This window comes from Hipposideros armiger, unplaced genomic scaffold, assembly GCF_001890085.2.
Source record: "Hipposideros armiger isolate ML-2016 unplaced genomic scaffold, ASM189008v1 scaffold_5, whole genome shotgun sequence".
Classification (NCBI taxonomy): Eukaryota; Metazoa; Chordata; class Mammalia; order Chiroptera; family Hipposideridae; genus Hipposideros; species Hipposideros armiger.
In genome coordinates this window covers 5,909,039-5,918,079 of record NW_017731355.1, presented here as the reverse complement: position 1 = coordinate 5,918,079, position 9,041 = coordinate 5,909,039, and positions in this window count along the sequence as shown.

Genomic DNA, 9,041 nt, shown 5'->3' with positions numbered 1-9,041 from the left:
GGGCAGTGTCACTGGCCCTCATATGTGGGATCTGAACCGGGGCCCTGCTGCTCAGAGCTGGCGTCTCAAGCCAGCTCTTAACCAACACGCCACTCGGCCGACCCCTAATGATTATTTTTTTAAAGAATAAAATTAGACACTTGAATCCTTTGTACTAAGATTTTCACTTCTCCTATCATCCAAGCTTCCTGAAGTAGTTGCCTTGTCTTTTTAATTTCTTTGGCACAGGAAATGTATCCTGAAGCTATTGGAAGCATGGAGGCATATTTTATGCATGAACTAGTCTATGAGAGTTTTGGCATCTGATGGAAAATAGATTCATATTCAAATGGCTTTTATTACTACCCAGATGCCTCAGCAGACCCTGATGATTTCAGAGTTTCTGGCAGTTTCCTGAACTATTTCCAAGGTTAAAAATCTTGTTTCCAAACAAATTTAGTTTGTTAAACCATGTTCATGCATGCCCTCAAGACCTAATTATATGGACTTCCTGAAGCAGATGTATCGTAATATTACACCTACATTTTCAAAGGGAACACTCTATGAATTATTATTGTGTGTATAGATTCTTAATCTAAATAGGTTCATAAAGATGAAAAAGAATACATGTGTATTAGAGACAGACTCTTTACCAATTTATTAATCATCTCATACCCATCTCAAAATATACCCATGAACCTTGGGTATATTTTATGAATACTGTGTTGACTCGTTTTGATAGTTAGAATTCCTCTAAGTTGAAGGTTACTCAGTAGTTTTAATTTCATGAGGAGTTAATAATTCTAAGATTTTGCCCATTAAATGGTTGATTATTTCTAAATCATTACTAAAGCATATTCAGAGAGCTAAATAAAAATGTAGCCAACTGAGAGAGCATGAAATGATGTAAAATTAAATTTCAACACATGAAAAAAAGCACAACAACACTGTCATTAGAAAAACACAAAGAAATACCAAAAAACACCTACTAGAATGGCTAAAATCAGAAAAACTGACAATACCAATTGCTGACAAGGATGTGGGGGAATTTGAGCTCCCCTGCACTGCTGGCCAGAATGCAAAATGGTACAACCACTTTGGAAACAGTGTGACAGTTTCTTATAAAGTTGAACATATACTACCAGTTGACCCAGCAATTGTCACTTTTGGGTATTTAACCAAGAGATATGAAAACGTATGTTCCTACAAAAGCCTTCATGCAAATATTTATAGCAGCTATATTTGTAAGTGCCCCAAACTGAAAATGATCCAAATGTCTTTCTGTGGATGAATGGATAAGTAATCTGTGGCAAAACCATGTGTGAAAGGTTGAATAAAGGCACTCCAGAGGATACCATGTCATAAAACATGGAACCTATGAATAGTACTGTATGTGACAAAAAAAAAGGGGGGCTGCAGATGTGATTAAGGATCACAGATGGGGAGATTCACGTGCATCCTTATAAGAGGAAGGCAAAGAAAGATTTGACTCCAGACAGATGTAAAGGAGGTACTGCGACCACAAAAGCAGAGGCTGGAGCGCTGTGACATAAGCAGCTACCTGAACAGACAAGGAAAGGGTTCTTTCCTAAAGCCTCCAGAAGCCCTGCCAACACTTTGATTTTAGCCCAGTGACACTGATTTTGGACTTCTGGCCTCTAGACCTGTGAAAAAGTACATTTCTATTGCTGTAAGCAACCAAGTCTGTGGTAATTTGTTATGCCAGCCATAGAAAACTAATACCACATAAAACAAATACTAGTAGGTGATAAAGAGCAACAAACTACTGAAATACACAACATGAATAAATCTCAAATACATTAAGCTTAGTGAAAAAAATCAGACTGAAAAGCCTATGCACTGTATGATTTCATTTCTATAACATTTTTGAAAAGGCAAAATTACACGGCCCAAGAACAGGTCAGTGGTGGCCAGGGTTTGGGAGGGGTTGATAACGAAGGCGCAGCCTAAAGAAGTTTTTTGGGGTAATGGGACTGTTTGAATCTTGATTGTGATGGTGGTTATACACTCTATTTATTTGTTAAGACTCATAATACTGTATGCCACATGGGGTAAATATTATGGTGTATATATTTTCAAATAAAATGTGAAAAAGAATTTAAGCTTTAACAGCCAAGAAAAAAAAATGTCAAAGTGTTAAAATTTAAAGATCGTATATAACACAGATCCCTGCCCTAAGAGGCACTGGTTTTCAGGTCAGACCTCAATCAGAAAATTTCTCTTCCCACGAAAGGAGACGTTAACCCTTCGGTGGCTGGCAATATAAGAACACAGAAGAGCAGCACTGAGAGCACATTCTTCAGGTGACTGAAGAGAGAACACAAAGAACTCATACTAGAGAAAAGAGAAAGCTCCTGGGTCAGAAGAGAAGAGAGAGAGAAAAAAGCATCATCCCTAGGGCACTGAGTAATAGAGGCACTTAGTATAGGGTGTATTGGAGGGAACAAACGTCAAGAATTGTCCTTAAGGTGAATTTTTAACAACCACATAAAACACCCTGAGACTCCACTCCACACAACTCGTCTGGCTGAGCCTCTTCCCCAACTCCTCCACAAAACAAAAACAAAAAACAAAACAAAACAAAAAACCAAAGCCTGAGTTTCTGCAAAAGGCCAAGGATACAAAATAAGGACAGCCTATTGGAGACTTGAGTGGGACAAGACAGAAGGGGACAGTAGAATTTGCACAGACAGCACGAAATGAAAAGGTGGATCAGAGCAGAGACTACTGGGTTGTCGGAAAAGTCATGATGTATTTTTTCTATGCTTTTCGTTGCAAAAATGCATCATGACTTTTCTTTTTTTTTTTTTAAGATTTTTATTGGGGTATTGGGGGGATGGGAACAGTGCTGGGGAATTGGGTGAAGGGGAACAGACAAATTGCTGTTGTTTTGTTCTTCAGTCTAGTTGTGGAGGACGTTGCTTCACTGGCCCAAGTTGGCACCATCATTGCGCTCTNATCTAAAAAAAAAAAAGAGTGTGAGCTGTGGGCCGGCTGAGTGGCTCAGTTGGTTAAGAGCTCACTCAAAGGATTGAGCTCTGAGCAACAGCAGTTCGAGTCCGGCCCGAGCTGAGCTGCCGCTGAGCTGCCAACAGGTGGTAGGATGGCTCAGCTAAAATAAATAAATAAATAAATAAATAAATAAATAAATAAATAAATTGGCAGCCTAACTGGTTGCTCAGTAAATGAGTTAGAGTAGCAGACCCAAATGTGGTATATGTTGCTTCCAATCCAAACATGCCGTGATTATTAATTTTATGTGACTACTTGAACAGGACACTGTACCCAGATATTTGGTCTAATATTATTCTAGAGGTTTCTGTGAAAGTATTTTTTAGATGTGATTAACATTTGAGTTAAAGCAGGTTATGCTCCATAATGTGGGTGAGTCTCACCCAATCAGTTGAAGCCTTAATAGAGAGGGTCTGACCTCCCCCAGAAGAGGGAATTCTGCCAGCAGACTGCCTTGGGACTTGAACTGCAACATTAACTCATTGACTATTCTCTGAGTCTCCAGCCTGCTTGCCCATCTGCAAGATTTGGTCTAGCCTGCCTCTGCTATCATGTAAATTAAGAAATCACCAATTCCTTAAAATAAATCTCTTTCTCTCTCTAAATATATGTACATCCTATTGGTTGTATTTCTCTCGAGAATGCTGATTAATAAAGATGCCTTTTTCTTACTGGTAGGGGTTGCAAAATGCAGCAATTTAGCCTTCACTTGGGGGTACACATTATGAGACCAAGGAAGGACTGCAGTGAGAAAATAGAAGTTACAAGCCTGGTATCCTGAGGAACATCAACCGAAAAGTGATAGAGAAAATAAACTCCCACAGAGATGGAGGAGTTTTATGCTAGGGAGAAGGAAAAGACCAGAGAGGGGGCAAAAGAGCCCTATGGGTGTGTTCACTGAAGTCAAGAAGAGAGAAGTACTTCAAGAAGTAATTAGCAGTGTCATATGACAAGGAGGTACTACTACGGTACATAAAGGCTAAACAGCTCCACTGCAGTTAGCAGCAGGGGGATCCTTGTGACTTTGATGAGAAGCATTTCAGAATCCAGTTGTGGTTGCAGAAGCTAAGGTTACAGTAGTATGAGGAGTGAGTGAATGGGTAGTGCGAATCAGCAGTCAAGTGAGTGCCTCTTACCTAACCAACCAACTGACCAATCAAAAACCTGGCTTGGTGGGGGATCGGGTAGATGGGGTGGTCTGGAGTTTGAAGAACTTTTTCTTTCTTATTTTAGTGGCTCTGGCCCTGAAAGCACTAGTGACTGAGAGAGAGGGAAAGGTTGAAGATACAGACAGAAAGGGCATTGCTGACGGAGTAAGGTCCCCAAGAAGGATGAGAGGGCTGACATTGAGAGAAATTATTCTACAGCCTTCACAGAATGATGATTCGTAATGGAGCTGACAATCTGTTTACCTTTTCTCATAAATATTAAGTTTCCAAAACAATATGTGGAAGTGCCAAAAGGTGGATTTTAAAAACTGTTGACCCAGACCAAAGGAAATTGGTAAATTGGAGACATGGTCAGAAATAACTGGAACAAAACTTGAGAAAGGTTAACTACAGGGTTGTCATACTATGGGGAGGAAAAAGGCTAGGCCAGGACTGGGTGGGATTTAAGAGTTATTCGTTTCTGAACATGAGCCAGCAAATAGAAGTGTGGTTTAAAAAGCGAGCACCATTCTGGAGGACCAAAGTTTTTAAATGCATGTTTTAGGTTCAAACACCTAACATGATGCCATACATGTTGCAAATATTGCTGACTTGGTTTGATTTGTTGCTACTGATCTGCCCTCACCACGTCATACCCTTGAGAATTATTTGGGCAGCAGTGGTGATGGTTTAAGTGGAAATATCCATGTTCTCTTGCCTGATTCCTCAGGCCATGGTTCATTCCTGCAACACGGCTGGTTAGGGTGAAGCTATGTAGGTGGTAGTGGTGAAAGAGAGTATTTTCTTTCCTTATGTGACACTTATGCAGCCTGTGTGTTGACATGTTTTTAATTCAGGCCTCATAGAACAGCTAATACTAATCAACTGATTTAACCTACTATACAAATAAAACTTGTCATGTCAGAACCAAAATACAATGAATTAATCTTTTACTCTGTGCATCATTTAAATCTCTTATTAATAGTAAAAATGTAGCATCGACTATTAAAGAGTGCCATGAAAAATATTAAGAGAGGACCCCAAAGATGAAGAGAGAACTGGAAAATAAGACCTGGGAGTAACTGGGTTAGAGAAAGGAGAAGACTGCAAGGTTGATTTTAATAAACTCTTCAAGTATTTACCAAGGAATGTGACCATCATAAAAGATATAAGAAAATGTTTAAAACCAGACTGATTTTGTCCTTACATTTTTCTGGGGTTTTTTTGTGTGAAATTTTGACAATAACCATATGTTTCTTTTGGGTTTTTTTCCTCAGCATTTTATTGTGAAAATTTTCAAACATACAGAAAAGTTGAAAAACAGTGCAATGTACACCTGTACGCCTACCTCTTGGACTCAACAGTTGTTGGCATTTTCCTATATTACCTTTATCTATATATGTTTTGGCTGAATCACTTGAAAGTATATTATAGATATTATGATTTTTACTCCTAAATACTTTAATGGTGTTTCTAAAAATAAAGGTATTCTACATATTGCAACCACATATATTATTACACACAAGAAAATTAACAATAGTCCTCTAATATTATCCAATATCCAGTCCATATTCAAATAATCCCAATTTGTACCGAAAATATCTTTTATAATATTTTCTACATGAGGATCCAATCAAGGATAACGTATCACATGTTTTTGTTCTGTCTCTTTAAATATGTAATATTCCTGCCAACATCACAAGTTGATCTTACAGTTTGAAAAAATAGATGTTAAAAAACAGGACATTATCTAAAATTTTGCATGCTACTTCATTTGGTATTTGCAATCATAAGTACAATAAAAATATTCACTGATTTTTTTTAAATGGAAGAAATTTAACAAGGGTAACCTGTGCTTATCTCTATATGTGAGTCTACAGGTGATATATACATATATATATATATATATATACACACACACACACACATGGGAGAAGATATTTGCCAATAATACAACTGATAGAAGGTTAATATCCAAAATATGTAAGGAATCATACAACTTAACAACAACAACAAAGTAATCCAACTTAAAAATGGGCAAAGGACCTGAATAGACATTTTTCCATAAAGGACATACAGATGGCCACCAGACATATGAAAAGATGCTGACTATCATTAATCATCAGGGAAATGCAAATTAAAATGACACTGAGATATCACCTCACACTTGTTAGAATGGCTATCAATAAATCAACAAATAATAAGAGCTGGTGAGGATTTGGAGAAAAGGGAACTCTTGTATATTGTTGGTGGAATTATAAATTGGTGCAGCCACTATGGGAAACAGTATGGATAATCCTCAAAAAATGAAAACTAAAGCTGCCATACAACTCAGCTGCCTGAGTATTTATCCAAAGAAAATAAGAACACTAATCAAACAAATATAAGCACCCCTATGTTCATTTCAGCATTACTAGTACCAGCCATGATATCAAAGCTACCTAGATGTCCATCAATAGATGAATGGATAAAGATATGGTACTTATATACAAAGGAATATTATTGAGCAATAAAAAAGAATGAAATCTTGCCCTTTGCCACAACATGGATGGATCTAGAGGGTATTATGCTCAGTGAAATAAGTCAGAGAAAGACAAATATGGTAGGATTTCACTTATATGTAGAATCTAAAAGAACAAAACAAATGAATAAACAAAACAAAACAGAAACAGACCCACAGACCCATAGATATGGAGAATAAGCTGATGGTTGCCAAAGGGGAGGACCATTGCCAGTGGGGTGGGAAAAAAAAAATATATATATAAAAGGACTTGAATGAAAGAGCAGAGAAAAAAGAGAATGAGAGAGAGATGAGTACTCTTTTGGTAACAGTTACACTTTATAGTTTCAATAAAATTTAATTTCTTAGTTGTTACAACTAGAAAGGTACCTCAGATACTGAGAGTACTAATCCTGTTTTGCAAGTTAGTTACTGGTTTTAGTAACATTGGAAGGTAGTAAGCAGTAACCAAGGTTAATTTTATATATGTCTAGGTTAATTATGTGTTAATTATAGTTAATAATATTGTTATACTATACTTCAAAACTTAGAGGTTAGGTCTTTGTTCCTAATAGGGCTTACCATGCATAACAGTTCTAGTAAATCTTTTTGTTTTGATGTGAATAAATAGATCACTTCTCTTTCAAAAAGTCAATCACCCAGAAAAGTTGAAATAGCTGGTACATTCATGCTTCTTTGTTTCAAACAATGGAACACAAAAATAAGTGACCCCTGACTGTAAGAAGCAGTATATTTAGGGTAAACACGTATCTAAATTCCACTTATTGTCTCATGTACAAACCCATCTAAATATTCCTGTGTCTAAAATGACACTGTGGTTTTACTGAAGTCGTGAAAATGATAGAAAATTTTCTTCTACCCAAAACCCTGCGTTAGTACTAACCAGAGGAAATTAGATGTTTGTTTGCAAATTAATCAAGAGTCCTTAAACTTCATTACAGAAATGATACATTTGCCCCTTTGTACTAAGAGACGAATGTCTTCCCTCTTCAATAAATCTGGATCCTCTGGCACATGCTCAAGAGACAGCCAGTGGTTTAAGAGATAAATTGCTTTGAGGGCACTGGAACCACGAGGGGCTGAGTAACCCCTGCGAGAAAGGAAAAAGAGGACGCTTCTGGAGTTAAAATGACGCAGAATATCTCTTTGGAGAGCTTAGTGGCTGAAGACTGGCAGAATTTTCATCATCTCGGGCTACCACAAACGGTTCAGTTTTCATTTGTACTTTGGAGGTGCTCTAGAAAGCTTAGACAACAATAATTAGAATACAAATGTATAGTACGCTTTTAGCTAGCCCATATAAAGTAAATTCTCTGTTGGTGTAGAAACCGTTCTGCTGTTCATTCCTTAAAGATTCCTGCTGATCCCCCTTTGTCCGGATGTAGGGGGAAGAGTTAGTGATGAGCCCGAATTTTATGCTTCTCTTATCCAGTCTAAAAGTACTGGCGTCATTTTGAGCTCTCATAACTTTTGAGGAGACCTTGGAGTATTTTGCATGTTCTGGGCAATGCCTGGATTTCTGCGAGATATTGATAAGCAATAAGTGATGCTAATCCACACATCTCATTTGCCAGTGGACAAGGAAGATCGCTGCCATCGTTTTAAGCAAAGAGCAAACTAATAAGCAGGAATTCTGGCCAACCTCTCCTTTCCGGTGCAGCGCCTAGTTATTTCCCCTAGCTTAATGAATGCCCACCCGCTAGCTGGCAGACACACAGCTTCATAATGTTTGCACACAATTTGTTTGGGTCGGCTTTTGATTTTCTCTCCGTTTGAAGCTAGGGTTGCCTGAAGGAGAGAATTCAGAAACACTGGAGACGGAGAAACGGAAGATTTCCAGGGATTCCTGGGGAGGAATTTGGGTCGGGCAGGGTGAAATCGAGTACCATTTACTTAAGGTTACAAAAAAAAAAAAAAATTATCCAGGGTGGTGCTTTGGCGGCAGGGCCAAGCAAGACGAAACCAGCTTTGAGGGAAGGAGAGAGAAAGTGAGAAAGGGCAGGGCTAACGCATGAAGAGAATTCCGCTGAGCCTCCAACTCCGGAGCAGCCACCTAGCTGCGGAACTTTATTTCGGGAAGAAAGCCCCGGAATCCCGAGCTCGCCGGACGCGGAGGCTCACCAGAGCGCGCAGAAGAACGCGAGGGGGCCGAGGTGGCGGGCGCCTGTCTCTTTAAGGGGCCGGTCTCCGAGCTCCGCCGTCCCAGACGCCGGGACGTGCTGGGGCCGCCCCGCCCCGAAGCCGCCCGTTTCCTGCCGGGCGGCGCGACGGCACCTGAGCAACTGCGGCGGCGGCGCCTTGGAGCTGGGGGCCCGTTCTGTAGTGCCGGCGCCGTCGCGTCTTCCCGGTCTCCTTTCTTG